Raw genomic sequence first — 27,846 nt, 5'->3', positions numbered from 1 at the left:
GAATTATGTAACAAACACTCATGTAACCCCTATAAATCTACATAATTTTTTGTAATTACATCTTAATAAAACTGGAAACAAAAATGTACATGGTTTTTCACATTTGCTTCAAAATTTTTTTATATAAAGCTTTGAAATAACATATAAAATCCCCTTTAGTGCTTTCTGACCTGCTCTGTGTGAAAAAAGGGAAAGTGTTAGTCGCTCAGTTGTGACTGACTCTTTGGGACTCCCATGGACTGTAGCCCGCCAGGCTTCTCTGTCCATGGGATTCTCCAGGCAAGAATACTGGAGTGAGTTGCCATTCCCTTCTCCAGGGGATCTTCCCGACCCAGGTATCAAAGCCGTGTCCCTGTATTACAGGCAGTTTCTTTACCATCTGAGCCATTCCATCCTAGCCCCTAATGAATGTTGTGTATACCATCCCAGTCCATATTTTTATGCTTTATTATGAAAATGTGTATTGGGTCATTTGTAGAGATGGACCTGGAGTCTGTCATACAAAGTCAGAAAGAAAAGTAAAGTAAAAGTTAAAGAAAAGTAAGTCAGAAAGAGAAAAAAAATGTTGTGTTATATAGTAACATATATATGTGAAATCCAGAAAAATGGTACACATGAGCCTATTTGCAGGGCAGAAATAGAGACACAGACATAGAGAACGGATGTGCGGACACGGTAGGGAAGAGGAAGGTGGGACAAATTGGGATATTAGGATTGACAGGTACACATTACCGTGTGTAAAATAGCTAGCTAGCAAAAACCTGAGCTCTGCAGCACACGAAGCTTACTTTTTATAGCACAGGGAAATTCACTTTGTTGTACAGAAGAAACTAACACAACACTGTAAACCAATTATGGATGCGTGAGTAGTTGCTTCCGTCATGACTGCCACCGTGTAGCCTGGTTGGCTCCTCTGTCCACGGCATTCTCCAGGCAAGGATACTCAAAGGGGTTTCCATGCCTCCTCCAGGGACTCTTCCTAACCCAGGGATCGAACCAACGTCTCTTATGTAAGTCTCCTGCATTGCAGGTGGGTTCTTTACCACTAGTGCCACCTGGGAAGCCCATAATGCAATTATATTCCAATTTAAAATATGTAAAGTAGAAAAACAGTACATCTGTAAATAATAAGGTATTGGTTTAAGACACATATATTATAAAATTCATATATTACTCAGTTTGAACTTCATTCACTTTTGTTTTCATAATCTAATCATACTTATAGTTCTAGTTTGAGTGCTGATAATGGTAATCCATTTATGAATATATCACAATTTGTTTATCTACTAAAAATATTTTTTAGACAGCATTCACTGGATTATAAAATAAAATCATAGGGACTGTTTAGGTGCGGAAAGGACCTTGGAGATCATCTTGTACAGGGTTTCTTAAGCTGAGTTCATAGAATCTCATCTATGAATGAGATTTACAAGATCTAAGAAATTTTGAGCATTCATGGAATGAGCTTTTTCTGCAAAAAGAACCAAAGCTTTGACCATATTCTCAAAGGGATAAATGTGCTAAATAGCTATGTCTTAGTTATGTCCTAAGAGAGTTGAGAACATGTGGTCTAGTTCCATTCTCTTATTTGACATATAAGAAGACTGAGCTCCTAAGAGGTTAAGCAGTTCACACAAAATCAAAGTGACAATAGAGCCTGTTGGTAGACTCAGGTCTACCTATTGCTTTTGCCATACATCACATGGGTGGGGCTTTGTGCTTGCTTGTGTCTTGATTTCTCACACAATATAGTATGAGTTAAATCCCTTTCAACTGTTAGTCTACAAAGTAAAATTCAATCTTTTTCTCTTTTATTATTATTATTAATTATTATTTACTGCTGGTGAGAAGGTAGTAAAATTCATATACTCCTGTATTACTGGTTTTGTAAATCAACAGTCTTTTGGTAAATAATATGAGATGATGAAGTGCCAATAAAACATTGAGCCTTTTGGCTTAATTGTTTTCATATTGAGAAAAAAAACTCCTAAAACTGGACAAAGCCACAAGCACAAGAGCAACACAGTATCATTTGTAATAGTGGAAAATATCCACAAACAGGATAATGGATAAGTCACGTATATCCACTCCATTGAATACTATGTAGGCAATTAAAATCAAAGTTTTATAAAATGTTAAGTAACAGGATGAAATACTTAAAACATAATATTAAGTGAGAAAAGGGATACAAAATTGGTTTACACGATGGTGACAATTTTGTAAAGAGCATAAGAGAAAAAATTAGAAGTAACTACAACAAATGGTAACTAGTCATTCAATGTTTCTTGATGCAAAATCTTAAGTAATTATGGCCATAACTTTAAAAAAAAGTAAATAAAAAGATCACTGGATCCAAATGCAATGGGTTTTAATAATTCTTCCTCATCCATTCATCTTAAAAATATTCAGAGCTATTTTCTTTTTGTAATACAATTTCATAAGCATTGGAATGCTGCCTCCAAAATTATGTGTAACATTACCAATTACAAGTTGGTTGATTGCTCTCAAGTCAGCTGGCCAAACGCGGACTCAACAGCTCTACACAATGTTGGACACTGATTTCTCTATTGTTGTCCTTAAGTGAATAGAACTGGCTTCTGCAGTTACCTCACAAAAATCATTCTGTAATATTTTATGCATGAAATTAGGAAGATTTTTCTGAAAGCAGAGTTTTCTTTTTAAAGTTTTGATGTTTAAATTTATTATTTCGTTTTAAACATTTTCTTGATGATGAGTCTGGTTTTTGTCGTATGTTCTGCTATTTCTGCTTAGTTGAGCTATCAAATTGTAACAGCTATGAATATATCTAAAATCAATTCATTTCCAGTCTCTAAACACATAACGTAGATAGTTTTCTTTCCTTCCCAGTCAATAAACATTTATAGTGAAATACATATACATATACATACACATATACATATACATATACATACATGGCTTCCCTGGAGGCTCAGTGGTAAAGAACCCGCCTGCCAATGCAAGAGACACTGGTTCAATCCTTGGATAGGGAGGATCCCCTGGAGAAGCAAATGTCAACCTGCTCCAGTATTCTTGCCTGGGAAATCCCATGGACAGAGGAGTCGGGCGAGCTATATAGTACATGAAGTCGCAAAGAGTCGGACTCTGCTGAGAGATTGAGCACGAACTACAAGCTCCCATACCAGCAGGGGGCGAAATACAATAGGGATAAATTTGACAAGCTGTATATAGATTTTTCTTGCTTTAGTGACTGAGCAATAACAAAAATCCAGCACCACCACCGCAAAACAATTGACACTCCAATTTAAAGTGATGCAGTCTCCGTGTATCTTACAGCAATTGAGTTGTAAAGGGACAAATGCGGGTCTATTTTAGCGCTCCAAGTTAAGTCGTCTAGAACATTGCAGAGGCGGGATAAACCGTGATGAACTGCTTTTGTCCTTATCTTCCCTCTGATTTGTATAATTCCTCCACTCAAAAGGGTGGACACTTCTCTGTGGCTGAGGGGGGTGTTTTCCATCCTTGTTTCTTTGCGTAGCTGCTGAGCTTTGCTGTTTGGGAACTATTTTAAATTATTCAAATTGCCTGTGCAGGTTTGGCGAAAGTAAGAAGGAGCAGCCGGTACCGCTCACGATTGCCGGATAGGATCCCAGGCTCATCATCCCAGACGATAACAATAATCCCCTCAATCTTGCAATCTGGCTTTTACAGTGGCTGGTGTTCTAACAGATATTCATTACAATGGAAGGGGAAAGGTTATAAAAACGCAAACGATCAAGACTGACGATAGAAAAATGTTATGACGGCTGTTATAGAAACGCGGAAGTTAATTTTATTTCTTTACTTTAATCGAATAGTCTTATGCAGCATATATGAATAAACGACCACCGTTCAATCTGTTAGCAGGATCCCCAAAATTTTTGTTGTTGTTGGTCTCAAAGCCGGTTTTCAGTTCGGCGGGTGCCTTCCCTCTTGCTTCCCATTTTAAATTTGATTTAACTCTTCTTATATATCAACTTCCTCTTCTGTCAGCGTAAATTAAAAAGAGGAAGGGACTTAGACTGTGAACGAAAAAGTCGTTTTTCGTGGCGAAAAGGGCAAGCTAATAAGTGCTCTCCAGTAGGTTTCTGGTGAAGATACAGTTCCGTACCTCAAACCTTTGCAAATTTTACTTGGAGAGCAAGAGAGTTAAGACGGTCCCGAGCTGAACGTTAATCTTAGCAGGCTGAGGAGCACCTGCCCCTTGCCCGGAGCGCTGCCTCAGGAGCGGCGGAGTGCGGGAGGACGTCTTTCCCCCCACCCCACAGCTCGATGACTCGCTAGGAAGTCAGGGAAAAGGGCAGCTTGCCCGCACCCAAAATGGCTGCCGGCGCTCTGCACGATGGCGCCTGCGCACGGGGTAAGCATTCTGTGACACTGATTCCCCCTGTGTGTCCTCCCACCCCCCACCCCCCTTCTGCACCCACCAGCGCCGGGCCCCGACCTAGCCACCTGCGCCCGGAAGTGACGTTTCAGCGGCAGCGGTTCCCCCGCTGCATGATGGGAGAGTGTGTGGAGTGGGCGGGGGGTCTCCGCGGAGGAGGAGGTGGAGGCGGTGGCGGCGACGGCGGCGGCGGCGGAAGAGGGCGGAGGGTAATGGGATGGGGGTCTCGCGGCAGCACTGAAACTCCGGGTGGGCGTCCATGGCGCTGCTTCGCTGACAGGGCTGTGAACAGCCTGCCTTCCGCTCTCACCAGCGCCGCGTCCGAATAGCCGGTCCTTCCCCGGGGAGCCAGTTCCTCCCCGGGCCCCTGAGCCATGCCCATCGCGGCCGCCCCGGATGAACCAGGTAAGCTTCACCAGCTTTCCCAGCCGTGCGGGGGAAGGAGGTTAGGGGATTTGGCCCGGCCCACCGGTCGGATCCTCGCCTGGGCCGGGGACACCTGCCCGCTGCGGAGCCGGGGGCTGCGGGGACGTTGCCGGCTCTGCGGGCCTGCGGGCTCCCGGCTCTGTCCTCTTCTACAGCGGGTGCGGGGACGCCGGCGGCGGCGGCGCCTGAGGCGCACGGCCCCTCCTCGCCCTCCCGGGCACCGGCCGGCGAAGTGAGAGCTTTTCCCACGTCCCTGGCCGCCGCCGGCTCCCCCTGCCCCTCCACTTCCACCTGCCCTCGGCTTCGCACCGGCCGCTCCCTCCCGGGAGCTTGTTGAGAAGTTTGGGGCTTTGCTCCGGCTTCCTCTTTCTCCCTCCCCCTCCCTCGTGACAGGTGTAAACACTGCCTGCTTCGCCCAGGCCCCAGGCCAGCGGCGACCAGAGTGTGCTGCTTCCTAGGGTCTCTGAAGCAAACACCTTTTGAATCCTCCAGCAGGCAGAGGAGACGGCACCAAAGCTCATTCATCCCTTCCTGAGAGGACCTTTTCTGCTCCCTTCTTGCACTCCCTAAGAAATCATCGGCATCCCCTTCCCAGACTGCGTGCGAAAAGTTGGACCATTATTCTTGAAGTGCCCAGTTTGGCAGGTGCTACATCTTTCTTGGGCAGGGGACATAGTATAAGGTAAATGGTGATAGGAAGCTTTCACCAGTGGGAAAGTACTGGGAATGTTTAGGTTTTACTCTTGGTGGTTAGTTCACGTTGATTTCCCACTGAATCTTCCGTTGGGGCCAAGGGAAGGACTAACCCAGACATGGAAATATTTTACTGGGGAGCAAATGAAACAAAATCGGTAGTTCCGTTTCAAAGTTCTCGCTTTAGGAGAAGTAAAACTCTTGAACTTTAATCCTCCCTTTCACCAGCTACGTTTTAGTCTTTTTGGTAGAATGGGAGGCGGAGATAGTTTAATCTTTGAGGTTGCATTTAACTATTGCTTTCCGTTAACCTTTTAGACGTGAGTATATGCCAAAACTCTAAGGGAAACAGCTGTTTGAACGCTGTCGTGTTGGTACAATCTACACAGTTACTCTACATGTTATGTGCTTTGCCAGCTTCGTCAGTATTGGCCTTTGTAGTAGTCATTTTTAATTCTTTGCAGAAATATTTAAAGAATTTATGGTAGTCTTCAAATTTTTGTTCATGAAGATATCTCACATGGATTAAAAAACAGATCCTGTGTAAAACATCTAGACCAGTAAATGTTAACCTTTATTAAGTGCTCATTAGATAGAAATCGTCCATTTATTATCTTTAGATATATTAATCTTCAAGGCATAGATATCTTTTTATAGATATCTATTAAAAACATAGATAAATCTTTTTAAAGTGCTTGAAAGAAATTCACTAGAATTCACATAGTATGTAGGACATTTAGGTTTTGATATTTTCTGATCTTTTGACCTAGAGACTATTATGAAAGTAATCTTGTACTCAAAGAAAATACATCCACAATTGCATTGATAAATTTTACAGAATCCAATTGCCTATGAAAATCTTGTAATCTAGGTGAATCCTATTTTAAAATAGAGCATTTTAAATTTTAATTTCTTCCTATTTAGAGAAAAACTGGTTCAGAGAAATAGTGAAATTTATCAAATGTTTTATTTTGTGTGAAATGATAAAGTGCCTCCCTTAATAGTTTAATAAATCTTTGATTAGCAGCTCATTGAGGGATTACCCCTTTTCTCCCTACCTACCCCCAAAAACTCATAAAAGGAGGACATTAAATTTTTAGGTATTTTTAAACGATCACACATTATTTAAACTAAATGTTCATATTCTTGTTTAATTTTATCTAGAATTTGTGAGTTAAAAAATACCCATACATATCATTTTGATAATTAATCTTTTCTCAATCAGTGTGTATGCACACATATACATAACATAACACACACAGTCATAGATTCCTTTGCAACTTTATATGATGTTACTAAACCAATACTCACTACCTATGAGCAAGATATTTATTTTTAGCCTTTGCAGCTTGCTGGATCTTAGTTCCCCCAGCAAGGATTGAACCCATGCCCTTGGCAATGAAAGTGGGGAGTCTTAATTACTGGTTTGCCAGGGAACTCCCAGCAAGATTCTTTTCTGAGTGATTTATATACACTCATTTAACTCACTTAATACTCACAACAGCCCTGTAAACTAGGAGATGGTATTATCCCCACTTTTCAGAAAGGAAACTTAGGCACAGAGATGTTAGGTAACTTGCCTGAGGTCAAGCAACTGATGACAGAGACGGGATTTAATAGGTTTATTTATCATATTTATATAGTTTTTAAAGCATGCCAATACAGTATATTTTATAGGAGTCGTATGGCATCACCAACTCAATGGACATGAATTTGAGGAAACTCCAGGAGATGGTGAAGGACAAGGGAGCCTGACATGCTGCAGTCCACGGGGTCACAAAAAGTCAAACACGACTTTTAATGACTGAATGACAACAACAAATAATATGTGACAGAAGTATGAAAACATGCATTGCAATGGTAAACTCCAAATCAAAGTAAAAGTTACTTCTGGAGAACTGGAGAGGAATGAAGGATCTGGGAAGAGCCCATGGCTTTTCAACTGTAACTTTTAAATCTGAGGCAGAGTTGGTAAAGATTAAGATTTAACACAGCCGGGTGGTGTCATATGTGTTTTTCTAAACTTGGTTGTTCCCTTGAAATCATAGTAAAATACAAAGTTCAGATTTTTCCTTTAAAAACAAAGTATCACTCTGTCTTTCAACAGTGTATATTTAAAAAGAGGGCAGGAAGGAGTTAGTGTTATTTTGTGTTGATTTCCTTTTAAAATATAAGAAGTTTTAGTTTAAAAACATTTGAATGAAGAATTGTTGGCCTCCTGAGCTTCCTCTGCAGTAACTTCCCTTGCTTAGGCTCTCCTTTACCAGCTGCCAGCCATCTCAACAGCCCTATATCACACTTCCAGTTTCTATTTCTGGCCTCAGCCTAGGGTAGGGCTTAGGGGTCTGGATTAGGACCTATTGCCTGGGAAAGCGAAAGGTCTGAAACTATATGGAGGAGAAGAGGGACGCGGGGAAGTAAGGAGCTTGGGAAAAGTGAAAAAAAGAGGAAAAATAGGAAATGTAAGGCTCCATCCTATTATTTTTCAGTCACCACCATTCCTGTTCCAAGTAACTAACTTAAATAAACCTTGTGAAAATAAATTGTTAATAAATTAAAGGTTGTCTGTATGCTTAAAACTTAATTTACAAGCACTATTTTGGTGAGTAGTTCCCAGAGGAAAATTAAGTTGTAAATTAGAATAAATTCACTGCGTGTTCTATTTATATAAATATTTATAGCATGCCACAAACCTTTCCAACTAAATATCTTCTAACATCATGGTATTCTCTTCCTTCCATTCATATAGCAAATACGTATTGAGTACTCACTATATGTCAGGCCTTGTTCTAGGTGCTGGAAACACTGAAATTATCAAATTTAAACAAAAATAGTAGCCGTCACAGAGTTTCAGTGTCTTGGCATTTTTGTATATATGTGTGCGCACATGAACATTTGTGTTTGTGTATGGGACTCAGTGATATAGAGGGTGAGAGGGCAGTGCTCTATCTAGGGCTTTGTGGAAATTCTCATGACTTTGGTTTTCTGCTGTGTGAGATGGGAAGCTATTGCAGGGTTTTGAGTAGCGATGTGATAATCTATCTTTTAAAAGGATCTGTCTGGCTGCTGTAGAGAAAGTAGATTATAGGAATACAAGAGTGGCAGCCAGAAGATTTCATTAGAAATTGTTGACTGATACAGCTAAACATCATCATTATGAGCATTTCATAAGGAATACAGATGTCAGCTCTATATGTAGTACACCTGTATACTATTGCAGAAATTAAAAATGAATAGATGATAGTAGTGGCTTGAACCAAGATGAAACCAAGATGATGAAAAGTGGTAGGACAGTTTCTTGAATTGGAGCCTCAACAAATTTGCCCATTGCTAAACTCAAAAAAGTTAGAGGTACTTGATCCCTTCTGAGAAGTCAAGGCCCTCACAGCCTACTTTCCCAGTACACTGCCTACACCCTTCATATATCCTGCATTTCAGCCAAACTCTATAATGTGACTTCCTGCTCTGACAGTTGCTCCATGCTTTATCTTTTGTGCCTGCCATTTCCTCTGTCAGTCAAAATCCTTATTTCAAATTCTCTTTCATGAAGTTTTTTCTCATTTTCATTCACTACTCTTCCCAATCAAGTGAGGTCTTTTTCTTAGACTCATAACCCCATTTTACTTTATTTGTTTGGTGTTTACATTCTGCCTTGCATTAATCACTTGTACTATTTTCTTATACTGTTCCTCCTAATTAAAGTTTCTTTAAGCTTGTTACTCCATTTACTCAATTCTACCCCTTATAGAATCTACCAGTATTGTATGTAGTAGATGCTCAATAAGGTGTATATATAGTTTAATTTTCTAAAGTCTTATTATAGAAGCATATAGAAGCATTGTAGAAAATAATAAACAATTTACATTCACAGTACCCAGAAATGCCACTGTTAAGTTTAGTGCCTATTATTCCATACATAGATATGTATACTTCTTAACAGAATGAAATCTTATCATACAGACTGTTTTGTAGGTTGTTTAGTTTTATTCAGTTAGACTCTTATACCACTTCAAAAAATTTAATATTCAAGGCCATATTCAAATTCTCCCTCTTTTGACCCAAAAATGTTCCTTTATAGCTGACTTGCCCAAAACAGCATCCACCTGGGACAGAGTAGCACTCATTATATATATTTAAATGAATTATAGTAAAAATAGTATTACTAGTCATCACACCACAAAAAAAAAGAACTGTAAGCATTTCGGTGTTTTACACTTGGTTTTATTTTTTTCCCTATGGACATATGAGTGTCATACACACTATGTGTATGTATGAGTCATTGTATCTCAGTGAACAATTTGTAGGTAAATCTTTTTCTCTGGTTATTCCCATATGACTAAGTCTTAGAAGTCGAGTTATTAAATCAAAGGCAAAGCCAATGGCTTTCCAAGAAGTTGTGATAGAGTCACTCCTACCAGCAGTGGTTGAGAGCACTGCTCTTCCCGTAATCTGCTCAAATGGTCAATAAATATGCAGTTTTTAAATTGTTTACTTGAATTTTTATTTTGAATTTAGGCTTTTCAGCAGCATAGGATATTTGCATAATTTAAAATTTTTTGAAGGATTTAAATGTGAGACATATCCTTGTTGATAGAGGTTAACTGTTTAATGTCATGCTCTTTTAAAAATAACTCTGATTCTGTTAGCATGTTATTTGGGCTTCCCTGATAGCTCAGTTGGTAAAGAATCCACCTGCAATGCAGGAGACCCCGGTTCAATTCCTGGGTCAGGAAGATCACCTGGAGAAGGGATAGGCTACCCACTCCGGTATTCTTGCCTGGAGAAGTGCATGAATAGAGGAGGCTGGCAGGCTACAGTTTGTGGGGTGGCAAGAGTCAGACACGACTAAGCACATAGCACCCACTCCAGTATTCTTGGGCTTCCCTTGTGGCTCAGCTGGTAAAGAATCTGCCTGCAAAGCGGGAGACCTGAGTTCGATCCCTCAGTTGGGAAGATCCCCTGGAGAAGGGAAAGGATACCCCCTCCAGTATTCTGGCCTGGAGAATTCCATGGACTTTATAGCCCGTGGGGTTGCAAAGAGTCGGATACAACTGAGCAACTTTCACTTTAGTTATCAGAAATAGAATATTATCTTCTAGGACTATGTTGAGCAGAGGAGAAGCCAATAGCCACCTGTGGCACTTGAAATAAAGCTAGTCCAAAGTAAGATGTGTTTTATTAAGTGTAAAGTGCACACCAGATTTCAAAAACTAATGTAAAATATAGATTTTACGTTCAGTTCAGTTCAGTTGCTCAGTCGTGTCTGACTCCTTGCGACCCCATGAATCACAGCATGCCAGGCCTCCTTGTCCATCACCAACTCCCGGAGTTCACTCAAACTCATGTCCGTCGAGTCAGTGATGTCATCCAGCCATCTCATCCTCAGTCGTCCCCTTCTCCTCCTGCCCCCAATCCCTCCCAGCATCAGGGTCTTTTCCAGTGAGTCAACTCTTCGCATGAGGAGTCAAAACTTCGCATTGGAGTTTCAGCTTCAGCATCAGTCCTTCCAATGAACACCCAGGACTGATCTCCTTTAGGATGGACTGGTTGGATCTCCTTGCAGTCCAAGGGACTCTCAAGAGTCTTCTCCAACACCACAGTTCAAAAGAATCAGTTCTTTGGGGCTCAGCTTTCTTCACAGTCCAACTCTCACATCCATACATTATTACATGTTAAAATAATATTTGGATACTTGGGTTAAGTAAAATATAAATTTCACCTGTTTCTTTTCTAATCAACTGCGGAATATTTTAAATTGTATATGTGGCTTTATTGTATTTCTGTTGGATAGTGCTGCTCTAGAGCATGACATTTTTATCTATGGAAGGGAAATACAAGGTAACTTTATTGTATCAGAAAGTATTTAATAGGTTTTTTAAAATTACCTTCTACATTTAAGCCTATCTGTGTGTTTTCCCTAGTATACTCAGTTTGCACAGTTTTTGAAATTATGTTTCTTTTTACACACTATAACTTATTGCACTTCTTATGTTCTGAAAGAAATAGGTGTAGTAGGAGTTGGGGGAGGGTGTTAGGAAACTTACTTGAGGACTTGGTTACTCTTAAAAATTTAAGCATTTGTGGGCATGTTTTGTGCAATAGACAGCAGATGCAAAAGCCCTTGGCACAAAAGAATGTTATTGTCTGACTTTCAAACATTGAAAGAAGGCCTTGTTATCATTGTTCAGTTGCTGAGTCGTGTCCAACTCTTAGTGACCCCATGGACTGCAGCACGCCAGGCTTCCCTGTCCTTCACTATCTCCAGGAGTTTGCACAAACTCGTGTCCATTGAGTTAGTCGGTGACGTTATCCAACCATCTCATCCTCTGTCACCCCTTTCTCCTCTGCCCTCAGTCTTTCCCAACATCAGGATCTTTTCCAGTGAGTAGGCCAAAGTATTGAAGCTTCAGCATCAGTCCTTCCAAGGAGTATTCAGGACTGATTTTCTTTCGGATGGACTGGTTGTATCTCCTTGTTGTTCAAAGGACACTCAAGTCTTTCCAGCACCACTGTTCAAAAGCATAGTTTTATAGCATTGAAAATCTTGGGGGAAGGGAGAGGGAATCTGACTGGAGAGATCTCAACCTGGAATGGCTTCAGTTCGGTTCAGTCGCTCAGTTGTGTCTAACTCTCACATCCGTACACGACCACTGGAAAAACCATAGCCTTGACTAGATGGACCTTTGTTGGCAAAGTAATGTCTCTGCTTTTGAATATGCTATCTAGGTTGGTCATAACTTCCCTTCCAAGGAGTAAGCGTCCTTTAATTTCATGGCTGCAATCACCATCTGCAGTGATTTTGGAGCCCCAAAAATAAAGTCTGACACTGTTTCCACTGTTTCCCATCCATTTGCCATGAAGTGATGGGACCAGATGCCATGATCTTCGTTTTCTGAATGTTGAGCTTTAAGCCAACTTTTTCACTCTCCCTCTTTCACTTTCATCAAGAGGCTTTTTATTTTTAGTTCCTCTTCACTTTCTGCCATAAAGGAGGTGTCATCTGCATGAGGTTATTGATATTTCTCCTGGCAATCTTGATTCCAGCTTGTGTTTCTTCCAGTCCAGCGTTTCTCATGATGTACTCTGCATAGAAGTGAAATAAGCAGGGTGACAATATACAGCCTTGACGGACTCCTTTTCCTATTTGGAACCAGTCTGTTGTTCCATATCCAGTTCTAACTGTTGCTTCCTGACACGCATATAGGTTTCTCAAGAGGCAGGTCAGGTGGTCTGGTATTCCCATCTCTTTCAGAATTTTCCACAGTTTCTTGTGATCCACACAGTCAGAGGCTTTGAAATAGTCAATAAAGCAGAAATAGATGTTTCTCTGGAACTCTCTTGCTTTTTGAGGATCCAGTGGATGTTGGCAGTTTGATCTCTGGTTCCTCTGCCTTTTCTAAAACCAGCTTGAACATCTGGAAGTTCACAGTTCACGTATTGCTGAAGCCTGGCTTGGAGAATCTTGGGCATTACTTTACTAGCGTGTGAGATGAGTGCAATTGTGCGGTAGTTTGAGCATTCTTTGGCATTGCCTTTCTTTGGGATTGGAATGAAAACTGACCTTTTCCAGTCCTGTGGCCACTCCTGCGTTTTCCAAATGTGCTGGCATATTGAGTGCAGCACTTTCACAGCATCATCTTTTAGGATTTGAAACAGCTCAACTGGAATTCCATCACCTCCACTAGCTTTGTTTGTAGTGATGCTTTCTAAGGACCACTTGACTTCACATTCCAGGATGTCTGGCTCTAGGTGAGTGATCACACCATTGTGATTATCTTGGTGGTGAAGATCTTTTTTGTATAGTTCTTCTGTGTATTCTTGCCACCTCTTCTTAATATCTACTGCTTCTGTTAAGAATGGCTTAGACTGTGTTAAAGACCTTTTAAAAGTCTATCAGAAGCAGGGGATTGATGTGATCAGGTTAACTTTTTAAAAGGTTACCAGGGGGACCTCCGTGGAGGTCCAATGGTTAAGACTCCAGGCTTCCACTGCAGGGGACCTGGGTTTGATTCCTGATCAGTTCAGTCAGTTCATTCGCTCAGTCATGTCCGACTCTTTGCAACCCCATGGACTGCAGCACACCAGGCTTCCGTGTCCTTCAGCAACTTCCAGAGCTTGCTCAGACTCGTGTCCATTGAATCGGTGATGCCATCAAATCATCTCATCCTCTGAGGTCCCCTTCTCCTCCTGCTCTCAATCTTTCCCAGCATCAGAGTCTTTTCCAATGAGTCAGTTCTTGGCATCTCTAATCAGGGATACCATCCCTAATCCTGCATACCACAGGCGGGAATCAAAGAAATAAATAAGTAAAAGATTACTTGGGTTGGGCATGATTAAGTACTAATGGGGAAGATTAGATAATGACAGCTTACATCAGAATGGAGTCAGGGGAATTGGAAAGAGGTATAACCCACTCCAGTATTCTTGCCTGGAAAATCCCATGGATGGTGGAACCTGGTAGGCTACAGTCCATGGGGTCACAGAGTCGGACACGACTGAGCAACTTCTCTCACTCACAGATATACCATAATTGAGGGATTCATGGGATAAAAACTGTTCTTTAGAGATAGCAAAGGGAGGGGAGCTTTGTCAAGAAAGGCTCTGGAATTTCTGACTTAGAAACTGGGTGGGTGGTGGGGCCATCTTCTTGGGGTGAAAGAGCTGTGAATGAGGACCAAGTTTGAGAAAGAAAAACTTGGGTTCTGTTCTTATTAAGTTCCAGGTCTTTGAGGAGCTCAAATGGAGAGGACTGAGGAGAAGTGATTTGTCTGGACTAGAGTTCAGGTTTGAGGACTGGGCTGCAGGGGAAGCTCAGGAGTCCTGGAATGTACTAATTAAGGCTTAGGTGGATGAGATTGATTGAGAGAGAGTTGACTAAGAATAGACCATGGATGAAACCTGGAGGAACTTCTGCTACTAATTTGAGCATGTTCAGTACTTACAGGAAAATATTTGTTTTGAAGCCTACTCATAAATGTGAAAGTAAGGAGTAAAGTGAAGTGAAGTCGCTCGGTCGTGTCTGACTCTGCGACCCCATGGACTGTAGCCTACCAGGCTCTCCGTCCCTGGGATTCTCCAGGCAGGAATACTGGAGTGGGTTGCCATTTCCTTCTCCAGGAAATCTTCCCAACCCAGGGATCAAACCTGGGTCTCTCGTATTGCAGGTAGATGCTTTACCATCTGAGCCACCAGGGAAATCCCAAAGTAAGGCGTAAGTTGGATCAAATAAGTTCAGTTCAGTCGCTCAGTCGTGTCCGACTCTTTGTGACCCCATGGACTGCTGCACACCAGGCCTCCCTGTCCATCACCAACTCCTGGAGTTCACTCAAACTCACGTCCACTGAGTTGGTGATGCCATCCAGCCATCTCATCCTCTGTCGTCCCCTTCTCGTCCTGCCCCCAATTCCTCCCAACATCAGAGTCTTTTCCAATGAATAGCCGATACTGGTTGTGTGATGTTAAATACAGTAAGAGATGTTAAGGAGTTAGTTTGTGGTTGATTTAATTTGAGGGAGGAAAATGAAAGAAGATGGCAGAGGGAACAGACAGAAGTAACACTCAGATTTCTGGATTTAGATCAGAATATTGTATAAGAACAAGTGGTTTCTGTTTGTTCTTTGAGTAGAGGTTGACTTCAGTTTTGAAATTGGAGAATATGAGATCTATGTGGGAAATCCATGTAGAGAGATTCAGAAAGTTAGTTGGGTGTACAGAGGTTGGGCAGCCACAGATAGAGGTTTGGGCATTGTGGGCATATACTGTCAAACAAAATGGGGAAGAGATCTCTCAGGGATAAGAATATAAGGAAGCCAAAGCCTGGGGAACACAGACGTTTATGAGGCAAGCAGAAGAAGCAGATCCACTAGAGGAGGAGAAAGAAAGGATATGATAGGAGAATCAAGAGAGAATGCCTCTTCAGTAAGGCTTTTTCACTTAAAAATGTGTTTTAAACACCTTTCCCTATGAGCAGTATAGCTTTGTCTTAAAAAAAAAAAAAAAAAGCCTACAGTTTCTATTTACCCTTTAAGTTTTCAGTTGCTTCTGTAAAAACAAACAATGCAGGAATTAACATTTTTTGTGGAAATATCTTTGCATACTTATATGACTGCATCTGTGGAATACATTCTTGTAGATAAAATTACTTAATCAGAAGAATATGCCTTATAAGATTTCTGATGTATTTCTGATTAGCCTGGAATATGTGAACCAACATATACCCCCACTGGTGGTATATTAATTTTATCTTTAAAGTGGCTTGCTTCCTAGACTGAGGGTAGTATGAACTTCAAATATGAATAATTATTTATTACTTTTATGCAAAATTCTATAAAGAGAAAGGGAACACTTTATCAGATTACTTGTTTCATTCAAATAATATTATTTAAGAATCCATTTTGTCCTTGTAAGTACCAGATCAAAGAGTTCTTTGTTTTAAAAAAGCTCTTTTTTCTCTTCTAATATGTTGGAGGCAATAATTGGATTTAGAGGAAGTGGATCAGAAGGAAGGATGATAATATTATTGTGAGGTGAATTAAACTTGAACAGAATTAATGGATGCAGTTGGAGACATAATGACATAAACAACACAAATTCTGTGCTAAGATTGTGTACAGAGGTATTTTGATTTTTTTTTTTTCACTTCTTATATAAACTTTCAGCCATGGCCCCAAGACTGTAAAATGAGTTATTCTTAGATAGCTGATCATAGGAGAGAGTAAGTGCTTTCTGGGTTGTTTCTGGTTTGTAAAATCAGTTATAGGGGATCATGACCAGATTTTAAGAAAAAATGAAATAAAACTAAAAATATCAAAAGTACACAGAAAATAAGAGTAAATACTGTTTGGTGAAATTTGTATACATTTCTTCTGTAAATTACAGAGGGGAAATTTTGGAAAAATTTGGCTTTATCCAATAGGCTAATACTCAAGTCATTTCTAATCAAAAGTATAATGCTGCTGCTAAGTCACTTCAGTTGTGTCCGACTCTGTGCGACCCCATAGACGGCAGCCCACTAGGCTCCTCTTTCTCTGGGATTCTCCAGGCAAGAACACTGGAGTGGGTTGCCATTTCCTTCTCCAATGCATGAAAGTGAAAAGTGAAAGTGAAGTCACTCAGCTAAACAATGCCAAAAACAACTATAACAGTAATATCAAAGAGCACCAACACCCAACAAATACAATTAAAAAGTTTGAAATATTGCAGGAATGACCAAAATGAGCAGACACACAAAGTGAGTAAATGCTGTTGGGAAAATGGTGCTGACAGACTTGCTTGATGGAAGGTTGTCACAAACCTTAAACCTGCGAAAATGCATTATCTATACAGTGCAATCCTAGGCTGTGCTTAGTGGCTCAGTCGTGTCCGACTCTTTGTGACCCCAAAAGTATAATAGTACATTGCAAATAATAAATGTTGTCTGGGTTTGTTTGTTTTTCCTTTTAACCCTTTTTAGTTTTTCTACCTCTCAGGAGAAAGTAAAACTTTAAACCATAAGAACGTTAAAAGGTCAGCTAGCTAGAAACTTGTTTGTCATGGGAATTCCTTCTGTAGTTTCCATGAAAGTTATCAGTGCAGGTAGATCCACCTGTGGTTATTACCTGTATTAACCTGTATACACACACAGTCATGAGCACTGTTTTGGAATGTGTTTACATTTGATTTTTTTCAGATATATAAAACTTTTGTTCTGTGATAATCTACCCCAAGAGAGCCATTATGTGTTATTGTCTTTGGATAATTTATGGCTGTTTCTAAGCCTGGTTCATTGTCTGGTTTCCTTCTGTTACCTCACATGTCTCTAGGTCATCTTCTCAATTGATAGGTGGTCAGGGAACAAATTAAAACTAACAGTACTCAGGAAAGACATCATTTATGAGGTAAATCTTCTGTTCCATAGGTCATATTTTAAGGCCAAATTTGTGAGTGTTAGATTATCTTGGACATTACTTTCTTTCTCATTAGTTCAGATAATTGAATTTTAACTACATTTGGTTGCAGTTTTATAACTTTTGCTAGATGTTTTTTCCTCCAAAAGATGAGTTGCTTTCATAGCAGGTATTCATAATATAGAGAGTAACAACACTGTTACAGAAAGGGCAGCTACCAAGAGCTTTACAAGGTGTACATATTTTAGTTACAGACTAAAAGTGGGTCTTTTGTTTTGAAAGCCTACGAAGTACAGTTTGGGGATTTGTTTGTTTTTCTCAGAATACCCTGGTCTCTGCAGGTTGAACTCTCTCTAGTCTTGACCAGAATGCTAATTTAAAACTTTACAGTGAGAAATTTCTTTCAATGCGTGTCAGTTATTCTTGTCAGCTGATGGCAAAATCTGTGGAAAATTTACATGAAGTACTAAAGAAAGTTGCTGGGAGCAGAGAACAAGAAGCAAAGGAAATTAGCTGACTGCTCAGAGTAGTTTCAGTCAGCTAATTTCCCTTGCTCCTGCTGTCTGCTCCCAGCAGCTTTCTGCTCTGAGTAGTATCAGACTTCCCAGGTGGCTCAGCAGTAAAGAATCCGCCTGCCAAGTAAGAGACCCGGGTTCAGTCCCTGGGTCGGGAAGATCCCCTGGAGAAGGAAGTGGCAACCCACTCCAGAATTCCATGGACAGAGGAGCCTGGCAGGAAATAGTCCATGGGGTCACAGAGAGTCAGACACGACTTAGCAACTAAAAAGCAACAGCCAGAGTAGTATCACGCTCTGGTGATGCTCCGGCTGACACCTCCCCTTATGCTGAGAAACAAATCCCCAAACCGTACTTTGTGGGCTTTCAAAACAAAAGAGAGGTCAGTGGACCACGTGCCCCAGAAGGAACCGAAGTAGTGTGAGCCAGGCCCTGAGGATGCAGAGGTCAGCAACGTAGGCTTGTGCCTGCACTGTCTTTTTAGTCTTTTGCACTCAAATAAAGTGACTCTTGAAAGAGCAGTTTCAGTGGAGTGATAGGGTGGAAGCCAGATTGTGCTGGGTTGAGGAGTGAGTGGGAGGTTAGGAAGTAGAGATAGTGAATAGACAGGGCCCTTTCAAGCAGCTTGGTGGTGAGGAGGAGGAGGAGAGCTAAAAGGGCACAGAAGGGAGGGGTTTGTTTTGTTTCGCTTTGATTTGTTTGAGGATGGAAGATTCTGGAACATTTACTGACTGAAAGCATCAGTATTAATGGAGAATTTAAAAAGAGCCCCCTGAGCAAGCAGCTGAGAAAGAAAACAAAAGGTCCAGAGTTTATCTGTACACAGTACTATGAATGAAAGCAAGATTTTAGTGAAGGGACATGAAATTGAAATAGTGTCTGTTTTTAGATTCTACTTTCAGTGTAACATCTCAGGGATATTAAGGTGGAAAATTAGAGTGCTTAATTTATTCTGCAGCTATGTGAGAGCAGAAGGTACTAGGGGAAGAATGGCTTTCTGAGGGCTAATGCGTCTGCCTGCACTGCTGCTTCTCTTCCATTGCCTTTGCTATCAGCAGTGCAGTTCAGTCGCTCAGGCGTGTCCGTCTCTTTGCAACCCCATGAATCGCAACACGCCAGGCCTCCCTGTCCATCACCAGTGTCGTTTATTCAATTTTAAGTTGAAGTACCTTCTGAGAAATTAAAAGACACTGCTCCTTGGAAGAAAAGTTATGACCAACCTAGACAGCATATTAAAAAGCATAGACATTACTTTGCCAACAAACGTCCGTCTAGTCAAAGCTATGGTTTTTCCAGTAGTCGTATATGAATGTGAAAGTTGGACTATAAAGAAAGCTGAGCACCAAAGAATTGATACTTTTGAACTGTGGTGTTGGAGAAAACTCTTGAGAGTCCCTTGGACAGCAAGGAAATCCAGCCGGTCCATCCTAAAGATCAGTCCTGGGTGTTCATTGGAAGGACTGATTCTGAAGCTGAAACTCCAATACTTTGACCACCTGATGCAAAAAACTGACTCATTTGAAAAGGCCCTGATGCTGGGAAAGATTGAAGGCAGGAGGAGAAGGGGAGGACAGAGGATGAGATGGTTGGATGGCATCACTGACTCAATGGACATGAGTTTGAGTGAGCTCTGGGAGTTGGGGATGGACAGGGAAGCCTGGCGTGTTGCAGGCTGTGGGGTCACAAAGAGTTGGACGTGACTGAGCAACTGAACTGAACTGAACCTTCTGGGGAAAATGGCTAGTAAACTCTTAAATATGGTCTGTTGATATAACAAGTTAAAGAGAAAACAGTTTCTAATATTTTTATCTTGTTTTAATTTTTGCTGTAATACCATACAAATAAGTACAGTACTTATGGATTTGCATAGAAGGTTAAAGTATACAATGAAAGAAAAGCTGTTAGGAATTTTTGAAAACTAGCTTCCATAATAACTCTTACTGCTGTTTAGCTACCTTCATTGAAGAGTAAATGTGTTTTGCTGCTCTGCGTGTCATTTATCTTACATACAGGATATTTGTACTTTTGTGATTCGTCCTTACATCAAAACCAGGAAGATAAATAATTCAGTTGTTGCTTTTGGTAGTCTTGTCTTTTGAAAAATCTGCCTGCCAGTGCTGGAGACATGGGACACTTGGGTTTGATCCCTGGGTCAGGAAGATCCCCTAGAGTAGGAAATGGTAACCCACTCCAGTGTTCTTGCCTGGAAATTTCTGTGGACAGAGAAGCCTGGCAGGCTATGGTCCATGGTGTCACAAAGAGTCAGACATAACTGAGCACACATGCACAACTTAGATATAAAGATATTTTGCTGCTTATTTTCATTATTTTCCACATTTTTGCCACTATGTACATTAATATTGAAATAAGGGACTCACTTCTTGGCATTTTTGTTGGTTATACATTCTTCATCTTACCGTATAAGCACCTTTTTTCCTCCTTCCAAATTGTTGTGGATGTTTCAGGAAACTTATCTGTAAAATGAATATAATCATTCATATCTCATACCATAGTGTGAGGACTGAATGAGATAATTCACGAGTGCTTCTCACGTAAGTATTGATGCTGCTAAGTCGCTTCAGTCATGTCCGACTCTGTGCGACCCCGTGGACTGCAGCCTACCAGGCTCCTCCGTCCATGGCATTTTCCAGGCAAGAGTACTGGAGTGGGTTGCCATTGCCTTCTCCATAAGTATTGATACATAGTGCCAAAGTAGTATTAATATTGTTACTGATGGAAGCAGGAAATGAAAGTATATGAAATATACTATTTATTTGACAGATATTTTAAATAATATTGTGTATTATTGATACAGTTGATGCCAGTAGTGTCTTGGATTTTTGTTTTTAAAATGGCAAGTTCAGAGAAATTCTGAGGTCTCTGAAAAATACTCAGCTTTGGAATTGTGGGAGTTTTATTAAGTAGTCTTAATGTTTACACACTATGTTGAAGGGAGGATGATAATCCTAAAATGAAACAAACACCATCACCTTTCTCGGGTCTTTACTAAAAAGGTTTTATTTTTAGGGGCTCGCTTTGTTTTGTTAGCCACAATTGAACACCATGTTTTGCTAGCCACCGTTGAGCACCATGACATCACTAACTCAACGGACATGAGTTTGAGCAATCTCTCGGAGATAGTGAAAGACAGGGAAGTCTGGCTGTCTGTGGGATTGCAAAGAGTCGGACACCACTTAGCGACTGAACAATTTAATACGCTGAGAATAAACCACTCAAAAAGAGAAAAGAAAATTATCATTTTATAGATTTAAAATTTTAGAAGCATGAAAACTTTTGTGACATCATGGCCCAGGCATCTCTAGATGTATTGAAAACAAAGAGATAACTAAATTTAAATCTTCATATGGCTCAGAAGAAAAGCTTTTTCTTTTGTTTTTTTATGAGAAGATGACTTCTAAGCAGGAATGTAGGCTGGGAGGATTCATTGACAGTGCATTTTGATAGTGATAGTATCTGAAAACTCCCATGAGGATATTACAGTAAAGATTTAAATAATTTGGACTACTGAAATAACAGGCAACATTTGTAATGCAAATTTGTTAATTGTTTATATAATATTTTCTTTCATTTTTCTGAAAAAAGTAGTTTTTTTTAAACAAGTGATTAATTATAAACCTCAAACATATTGTGGGAAAAAGGTAGTGAGTGTGTGTGTGTGTGTTCCATTAAATAAGGCTTGCTAGTCCACTCCAGTACTTTTGCCTGGGAAATCCCATGGACGGCAGAGCCTGGTAGGCGACAGTCCATGGGGTCATGAGGAGTTGGACACAACTGAGCGACTTCACTTTCACTTTTCACTTTCATGCACTGGAGAAGGAAATGGCAACCCACTCTAGTATTCTTGCCTGGAGAGTCCCAGGGACGGGAGCCTGGTGGGCTGCCGTCTATGGGGTCGCACAGAGTTGGACACGACTGACGTGATTTAGCACTAGCAGTGTCGTTTGTACTATTTAAGTCAGTAGCATAAGTTCAGATACAGTTGTCTTTTCCCTTTCCTTACCACTAACCTTTCTGCTTGTGTTCTGCATCACAACCATCCACTTCCAACTCAGTCCCTATAAAAATGTGTTTGGGGTGAAGGGTCCTTAGTAAAGCTCGATTACGTCATCTGGAAGTAATCTGGAAGTACTGTCTGGCCTTGAAAGTTGATGTATACTTTGATTAAGCTGGGCTGGTGTCTTATAAAACAGGGATCCCCAATCTCCAGACCTTGGACCTGTTCCCTAACTGATGTCAGTCCTTGGCCTGTTGAGAACCGGGCTACACAGTAGGATGTGAGCAACAGGTGAGTGGAAGCTTCATCTGCTGCTCCCCATCTCTCTCACATTACCTCCTGCACTATCCCCTTCCCCCACCGTGGAAAAACTGTCTTCCATGAAACCGGTCCCTGCTGCCAAAAAGTTTGGGGACCGCTGTTGTAAAAGATGGGGATTTCTCTTTGGCGAGTTTTTAGCTTGTCCAGGAAGAACTCTCAGTGGATGATTCTGGGATTCCCTAGAGGGCCTCTTAAGAGACCCCACCATTACCACCAAATGTGTGCTCAAGGTTCTTTGGGGTTGGGGATACTTTGTGTGGATGATGAAGGACAGAGGTTTGGTCGAGGAGTCTGTCTCTCAGAGAAGTATGCAGAATCATTTCTAAGCACCTGCTTAGAAGCTTTTCCTCTTGTGGTCTTTCCTCTAACTTGGAAGTATCTACAGCCGGTATCCTTCAAGGTACTACTGGTGAGAACTCTTGGGTTACACTGTCCTATTCTATTTCAAAGCCTCTATCTTTTAACAGACTGCTACTGGTACTTTGAATTAGTTCAGAGGTCATGGTCTCAGTCCTTTAACCTTGGGCATTGTTTCATATTTTCTTGGGATTAGTTATGGAAATTAGAAATAAAGTCAACTTCCTGTATCTTTAACGTGATTACTAATAATTTTCTTGAATGATTTATTCTTTCAGTGACCTTTTAAGCTGTGTGATTCTGTTTTATTTTTAAATTTTTTGACTGCACCATGTAGCATGTGGGATCTTAGTTCCTAATGAGCGATTGAACCCAACCCTCCCCCCCCTCCACATTGGAAGCACAAAGTCTAAACCACTGGACCACCAAGGCAGTCCCTTAGTGACCTTTTAAAAGTCTGTGCAGAGTAGTGTGAATGTTTGAGCCAAGTAAGCAAACATTGGCTTAGATCTTGTTAAGGCTAGATTGTGATTTGAGCCACAGACTTGGGTATAAGTTTAAATGTGATGATAGTTGATAACTTACTGAGTACACAGAATGTGCCAGGTGCTTAAGGTCTGTTATCTACAATCCTCATAACGGCATTGTAGAGTACGGACCGCTAGCTGCTTTTTCTAGATAGGAAACTGAAGGCTCAGAGAGGGCAAACTCACATAGTTAGTAAACAGGGAAACCAGAACCTAAACCTGGGCTCTGTCTAACTCCAGATCGAAGATCTTGCCCTCATACCATACTACCTCTTGAGACATATTATGTCTATATAAATATAGCTTTATATTTATATCCCAGAATAAGGCAAAGTATTAATAAGCAAAAAAGGTTTTTTCTAGAGTGGTATATTTTTAACTATGGTCATATAGTCATTCAGTTGTAACATAACTGCTGTTAATCTAAGTATGTTGATTTTCTGAGAAACACTTTTTGACATATAGCATACGCACAGCAAAGCACACAAACCGTAAGTGTACAACAGGATGAATTTTTATAAAAGAATGTGCCAGTATAAATACTACCCAGTGGGGAGATAATAACATTATCTCTGTTAGTGTCCAGCAGGCTCTTCAGTGCTGCTCTTCAGTCAGTACTCTACCCCTCCCTAGGGGAGGGGTTCAGTTCAGTTGCTCAGTTGTGTCCAACTCTTTGCGACCCCGTGGACCGCAGCACACCAGGCTTCGCTGTCCATCACCAACTCCCAGAGCTTGCTCATACTCCTATCCATCGAGTCGGTAATGCCATCCAACCAGCTCATCCTCTGTTGTCCCCCTCTCCTCCTGCCTTCAGTCTTTCCCAGCATCAGATAACCACTATTCTGAATTACCATCATAGATCAGTTTTGTGTCTTTGGCATAGAAATGGAATCATGCACTGTGAATTTTATATATAGTTATCTGGTTTCTTTTATACATTATGTCTGTAATACTCATCTGTGTTGTTGCATATAGTAATAATTCATTTCATTGCCGTGTTTGCTTATACCATGGTTTATTTTAACCATCCTGTTGATGTACATTTAGGTTATTTTCAGTTAAGAATAAAATTGTCAAGAACAGTCTTGTGCATGTCTTTTAGCACAAGTAATACTGGCTTTTGTGGGATATAAACCTGGTATAGTTTTAGTAAATACTCCTGAGCTGTTCTCCAAGTAGGCATACCAGTTTACACTCCCGCCATTAAAGAATGAAAATCCCAGTTGCTCTAGTCTTTGCCATCGGTGGCTATAGTTTAAATTGTTCTAATTTTAGCCATCCTAGTGGGTATGTTGCTGTGTCTTGTGGTTTTAATGTACATTTCCCTGATGACTTTTCATATGCTTATTCGCTTTTTGGACATCCTCCTTTGTGAAATACTCTTTTGTCTAAATATTTTGGCCATTTTTCTTTTAGATCGTCTTATATTGATTTGTAGGAATTTTTTGCATATTCTGGGTATGAGTTCTTTGGCAGTTACATGTATTCCAAGTATCTTCTTCCAGACAGTAGCTTGCCTTTTCATTTTCTTAATGTTCTCCCAACAGAAGTTTTTAACCTTGAGTTCAATTTATCAATTTTTTCTCTTATGATTGCTGCTTTCTATTACTTGTTTAAAGCACCTTACCTTCCCTGAAGTCATGAAAATAATCTCTTAAATTACCTCCTAGAAGGCTATTTTATCTTTCACATTTAGGCCTACACTCTGTATGGTGTTAACTTTTGAGTAAGATATTAGGTAGAATCAAAGATTTTTTCTCCCAGTTGATGATCTAGCACCATTTGTTGAAAGCCTATTCTCCCCCCCCCCCCCCCCCCCCCCCCCACCCCCCACCGCCACTCTGCACTGGCATCTTGGTTATTGCATGGCCATATAGCTTTAAACAAATGCTTGATATCTGGTTAGGTTAAGTCCTCCAACTTTGTGCTTCTTGAGAAACTATTTTTAAATGGGTTGATAGTCTTAAATGATCAGTCCCATCCCTCTTTTCATTCCTTTGCCTTCCCAAGCCCATCTTGCCACTTGAGCCCAGAGCTCTCAGCCTGGAGACTCACCATCTTTTTTTTCCCAAGACCATTTCAGACTTGTGGCTAGAGCTCATTAAACAAATGTGGCTCTTCCTCTTGAGAGAGATGAATTCCGAGTCACCTCATTGTATCCCCTATCTTCCTGGCTGCCACTCTGGCACAGGGCTGCTCTGACTACCTTTAGGACTACCAAGACTACTCACTCAGGAGAGCCTTGTGTAAACTGTGACTTCAGTCTTTCCTAGATATCCCCCTTACTTGTTTACTGGCCTCTAGCCGGTCTTGTAATCAGCAGACAAGCAAAAGGCAAGTTGAGCATACCCTCCTTCCCTGCAAAACACACATCCACACACACACAAGTGCTTGTTCAGATTGTAAAGAAATTGGATAATAGATAGCACTCCTTGTGTGTGAAGTAAGTAGTCCATTAAGGATGAAGAAATATTTATTGAGGCGGTTGTGTGCCAGGTATAGTATTAATGTCAGCTCACCTATGCTTCTTTTTGGTAGAAAGAACTACTTAAACATCCATATTTTCCTGTGGTTAAAAAAATAGTAGATTTGTTTAAGTCAGACTTAATATTTAAATTCATTACACTTCAGCTAAAATGAACAAATATACTTCAGTTAACAAATTTTGCTGAATTGGCCTGGGCACACAAGAATTTTCTGGAAAATTTCAGCTCCCCCCACACTGGCTGGTTGGCATTCTTGGCTGGAACCCAGGAGCAGCGGCACTGTCAGGTTTCTGCAGGGTGAGCTGGACCCGAGCCAAGACCTGCTGAAGTGAATGTGCAACCCGTGTTCTCCTCATCACTAGGTGACACAGTTTTGAGGAACGTGGGAACGTTCATAGTCCAGGGGTCTCAGAAAGCCTGCCGCACTTGAGGAGGGAGAGAATACCTTGCTAAAGTGGGACAAGAAGAAAAACTACTTTCTGTTGTTGGTTACAAAGTTCCTGATTCAGATCTTTGTATTTGCCTTAACTTCCCAGTTTGAAGTAAGCCTGGAAACAATAAAATGTTTCATTTTTCAAACAATAGAAAAGGCAGTAGATTAACCATGAACAGATTCTACTTAAACATCACAGATGGTCCTTTACAAATAAAATGTTATAAGAATGTAAAATGATACAGCACTCTCAAAAATAGTTTGGCAGTTTTTTACCAAACTAAACATGTGCTAACATAAGATCCTCTTTTTAATATCTTCTGCTTCTGTTAGGTCTATACCATTTCTGTCCTTTATCGAGCCCATCTTTGCATGAAATGTTCCCTTGGTATCTCTGATTTTCTCAAAGAGATCTCTAGTCTTTCCCATTCTGTTGTTTGCCTCTATTTCTTTGCATTGATCACTGAGGAAGGCTTTCTTATCTCTTCTTGCTATTATTTGAACTCTGCATTCAGATACTTATATCTTTCCTTTTCTCCTTTGCTTTTCACTTCTCTTCTTTTCACAGCTATTTGTAAGGCCTCCCCAGACAGCAATTTTGCTTTTTTACATTTCTTTATGGTCTTGATCCCTGTCTCCTGTACAGTGTCACGAACCTCTGTCCATAATTACTGCGCATGTTGATTGCAGCCATGAAATTAAAAGACGCTTACTCCTTGGAAGAAAAGTTATGACCAACCTAGATAGCATGTTGAAAAGCAGAGACATTACTTTGCCAACAAAGGTCCGTCTAGTCAAGGCTATGGTTTTTCCAGTGATCATATATGGATGTGAGAGTTGGATTGTGAAGAAAGCTGAGCGACGAAGAATTGATGCTTTTGAACTGTGGTGTTGGAGAAGACTCTTGAGAGTCCCTTGGACTGCAAGGAGATCCAGCCAGTCCATTCTGAAGGAGATCGGCCCTGGAATTTCTTTGGAAGGACTGATGCTGAAGCTGAAACTCCAGTACTTTGGCCACCTCATGCGAAGAGTTGACTCATTGGAAAAGACTCTGATGCTGGGAGGGATTGGGGGCAGGAGGAGAAGGGGACGACAGAAGATGAGATGACTGGATGGCATCACTGACTCGATGGACATGAGTCTGAGTGAACTCCGGGAGTTGGTGATGGACAGGGAGGCCTGGCGTGCTGCGATTCATGGGGTCGCAAAGAGTCGGACACGACTGAGCAACTGAACTGAACTGAACATAAGATCCAGTGATCCCATGCTTGCTCAGTTATCCCAGAGAAATAAGAACCTGTGTTCACACAAAAACCTATATGTAAATGTCTTTAGCATCTTTATTATAAATACTATTTAAATATACTATTAGTGTATATTATTAATGAGTTGGTGATGGACAGGGAAGCCTGGTATGCTGCAGTCCATGTGGTCGCGAAGAGTCGGACATGACTGAGCAACTGAACTGAACCCACTCCAGTATTCATCTACTCAGGCAGTCCTTACCACAACCCCAAGCGACTCTCAAGAGTCTTCAACACCACAGTTCAAAAGCATCAATTCTTCGGTGCTCAGCGTTCTTTATAGTCCAGCTCTCACATCCATACATGACTACTGGAAAAACCATAGCTTTGACTAGACAGACCTTTGTCAGCAAAGTAATGTCTTTGCTTTTGAATATGCTGTCTGGGTAGGTCATAACTTTTCTTCCGAGGAGTAAGCGTCTTTTAATTTCATGGCTGCAGTCACCATCTGCAGTGATTTTTGGAGCCCAAGAAAATAAAGT

The 27,846-nt window shown here is 40.8% G+C and overlaps 1 protein-coding gene across 7 annotated transcripts in view; it reads left to right on the top strand.

The window, feature by feature from the left end:
- Positions 1-4,530: 4,530 nt before the first annotated feature.
- Positions 4,531-27,846, top strand: part of AFTPH (aftiphilin) — a 71,665-nt gene continuing 48,349 nt past the window's right edge. For 3 of the 7 annotated variants that reach the window (XM_027966696.2, XM_027966695.2, XM_042245991.2), the window contains exon 1: positions 4,531-4,807. The gene's annotated coding sequence lies outside the window, so the exon portion shown is untranslated. Of the gene's footprint in view, positions 4,808-5,320; positions 5,511-27,846 lie in introns of all 7 variants that reach the window. The other 4 variants (XM_060413863.1, XM_042245989.1, XM_060413862.1 and 1 more) reach the window with 2 other exon arrangements.

The sequence above is a fragment of the Ovis aries genome, chromosome 3, assembly GCF_016772045.2.
Source record: "Ovis aries strain OAR_USU_Benz2616 breed Rambouillet chromosome 3, ARS-UI_Ramb_v3.0, whole genome shotgun sequence".
Taxonomy (NCBI): domain Eukaryota; kingdom Metazoa; phylum Chordata; class Mammalia; order Artiodactyla; family Bovidae; genus Ovis; species Ovis aries.
This window is presented reverse-complemented; position numbering and strand designations above follow the sequence as displayed.